At 37.6% G+C, this 3,368-nt stretch overlaps 1 long non-coding RNA gene across 1 annotated transcript; it reads left to right on the forward strand.

The window, feature by feature from the left end:
- The first annotated feature begins 531 nt into the window (after nucleotides 1–531).
- LOC149535654 (uncharacterized) lies at nucleotides 532–2,174 on the forward strand. The gene is made up of 2 exons (XR_016356863.1): nucleotides 532–1,220; nucleotides 1,312–2,174. It is a non-coding gene; the product is annotated as an uncharacterized LOC149535654 (long non-coding RNA).
- Nucleotides 2,175–3,368: the final 1,194 nt, after the last annotated feature.

Below are 3,368 nucleotides of genomic sequence, written 5' to 3' on the forward strand. Positions count from 1 at the left end.
TTGGGGCTAGGAATCTTGGATTGGGTGATCAGTTGGCTAATGGTGGTAGATGATAGGGATTGCATGCGATTGAGTCTTAGGCTAAGGTAGGGAAATGCAAAAATGACATTTTACATGGGGGTGTAAAATTTAAACCATTACATTAATACTATAAATTTGTTAGACTCTCATGTGAACTTCGTTGTTGTGTTTTACTTTTGACTGTATAATAAATGTCAATAGGATTACTTTTGAAACTTTATCACTGTTGGGACTGTAATATATAGCTGTATATATTTCCAATCTTCATCTCTTGAAGACAACTTGAGCGCTCCAAGAATTTTGGTGTTCTTCCCAACTCACTGAGTAGCTATTATGGGAAAACTCGGAAGCTAGGCTGAATTATCACAAATCAATTTTCCTAAAAGTGGGGACATTGCACAGAGTTGTGAATAACCTTATCAATCTTGGAGCCATCTTCTCCTGCTACTCAATCTTGGTATCACCTTGCATTTACCAAATCAAGTCATGAATTGTGGCCTTTGAGCCTAGTGGCTTCTAGTTTCACATGGATGATTAATAACAATGTTACTGCTTTATCAAAATTGTTTTAAATCCCTTGGATATATTTGTTCACTTTTATTTTCCATCCCATCGTCACCTTTGTATAACTATATTCCTTAAATTATTCTCTTCAATCACTTCAGTTGGACAGATTGGCAAGTATGCTGATCTCCATTTTGATATTTTTAGTATTTAAATTTTCACTGCACTCTATTCTACTGCCCTTCTTTCTATCCTAACTATGATCATTTTTCAATATAGCTGAGGGTTTTCAATGCCTGATTTGGCTTGGGCTATGTTTAGGTTCCCCTTGGGTTATCTTCCATGCTTCAGTCCTTCACAATTGCTATTGGAATCCACTTCAATGCTATTCACTGTCGCATTCATTTTCCTTCTATGCAGCACTTTGGTGCTGATTGACAGAGCCCTTGCAAAAGATTGAGGTCGAAACAAGCACTGCAGGGGTATCCAAATATCATTTGTCCTCGACACAGATACGGATTATATTTTAAAGAGACTAGACAATTTTTTTATGCTGCAGGGGATATCAGAACTGATTGGGCACGACATGGTGGAAGAGTCTGCAAATGCCATTCAATCCACAAGATCCATCACAGCTGTCAGAATCCTGATAAATAGTGCTCCATTAGTGGCTTACTTTACATAATGTGCCACAAGTGAGTGCTCTTACCCACAAATCTGCACAAATCTGCATTTGCCATTTGCACTGCAAAATGTTCTTGTCAAATTTTCATTCAACTGCTGCAGGAATGAACCCACATCATGAACCAACAGAATTGTTGGAACGTAGGGGGTCAAAATATGCAACTCAACGAAATGGTTTTCCAAAGAGCAAGTGAATGACGAGTATTCAGTTGACTAGAAGTGAGGACCATGACTGTCCACCTTTCAGCCTGTGTCTTCTCACGGAACATATGCATAATCAGCCAAAGCTTTCACCCTTTGCTGTCAGTAACATGTTTCCTTCATCACCAGGCCCACTCATCCACACCCATGTAACCCTTCTCTCCTGTTCCTGAATCCCTAATCCACTTGTGTCTTAATCTATAACTGATCTTCAAGACTCAAATCCCTTCATCCCCATACTCTCTTATCCCACTTACACACTGAATATCTGGATCAAGAGCAAGAGCGATCCCGGCTATCCAAAGGGGACTGTCCTCTTGGCATCAATTCGAGACAAAAATGAACCAATCGCTCATCCAATGACCTTTCCTCTGCTTTCTTGATCACCCTTCAAATTTGATGTAAACAGGTTCACCACTGATCAGGGGATAACAGGATTTTTCATGTATCACTGAGTTCGTTGAGAATTTTAATTTCCTAATTTTAACAGTTGTAATAGCCGCGTTTTTGTGGAATTAGAGAAACAGGTGTTTATTTATATGCTATTTATAGAGTTAAATTAGGAGTCTTTTACTTAGTGAGACCTCTGGGGATATAAATAGGAGGGATGATTGTAAAATGGGGGTAGTTAGACAGTTTAGAGATATTCCTTCTCATATAAAGAGGATATTATCGATGTTACAAGTATTTACTTCCTGCAGCATATCATTTTATGTCTGCTGCCATTTTCCTGAAGGATATACATATATTTTGTGTTCTTGTAATTTTCCCATGCTACAGTTCTTCACTATCTGCTGTACTTGTTTCTGTATATAGTACTGAGTTGAATTGCAGGAATAGGGAGTGACTTAAAAGAATTTGCTATATTTTCAGTGTGTGTAAAACTGATCTGCTGTGTTGATACTATTCATTGTCTAGAGAAATAATTCCCTGGAACAGAGTATTGCTTTAGAGATTAACAAGTGGCTGCAGAGAAACTCTGCATCAAAACTCAAATACAGATACCAAACCAATTACCATGGTCTTTAACTTGATAGGTGGATCTGCCCTTTGGATTCTGTACAGCCTTCACTCTGTCTCAAAACAACTCAGAAGTGGCCAAAAACATTAAAGCTCTTACTACAAAAATTAAAAACTTGACACCAATCTAGAGAGAAAAAGTGTGCTATACCTGATCTGCTAGAGAGTATACTGCAGCTTGAGAGTTTCTCAAAGCGGCAGATGGCTAATAGCAGCCATACAATTTATAGTAATGAATTCCGTAACATGAAAATTCAAAACTATTCCAATTTATTTGTAAATGATCCACACATAATCACTATTTCTGAAGCACGTAGTGAACAAGAAAATCAGAGCTCAGAAGCACAGGACGGAGTAGTGTTGGTTTTCAACCAGAAGGGTACTGAATGGTCTTGTCATTTGATCATACCGGAAACGATCCTACATCGAGCCAAGTTCCTAAAGGCAGTTTCCTAACATCACATGGACAACGGAAAACTTTAGCAATTTTCATATCCCCTACTTACATCTTCTTTGGTTTGTTCTACCAATGTTGTCTTTCAACATCCCCGTTCTTTTATATCACTCAAGGATATTAGCTTCTTTAGTCTACTATTCCACTGGGCTGGTTATTTAACCATTATCTGACAGATATTAGTGGTTCTTTTTCTGTATGGCCATTCCTCTTTTCCAAATTTTGCTATTTAGCTGGTATAGTTGAAGGTAATTATGTAAACCTATTAATATTGATACAAACATTGACTTCTTTCAGAAATTATTGTATGCTTGAGTTTGCATAAAATTTTGACTCTGGCATGGAGTTATTTTTTTGGTTGTACAGAGATAAATTTGGCAATCTCCCTTACGACAACCCACCTAGGCAATAAAGCCCCTATTTTTGATGAGGGATAATCAACCATTAACTCATAACGGGCTTCTACAAATAGAACTATTATTTG

The sequence above is a fragment of the Cupressus sempervirens genome, chromosome 10 (genome assembly GCF_028749045.1).
Source record: "Cupressus sempervirens isolate cs-2001-9-10 chromosome 10, ASM2874904v1, whole genome shotgun sequence".
In the NCBI taxonomy this organism is placed as follows: Eukaryota; Viridiplantae; Streptophyta; class Pinopsida; order Cupressales; family Cupressaceae; genus Cupressus; species Cupressus sempervirens.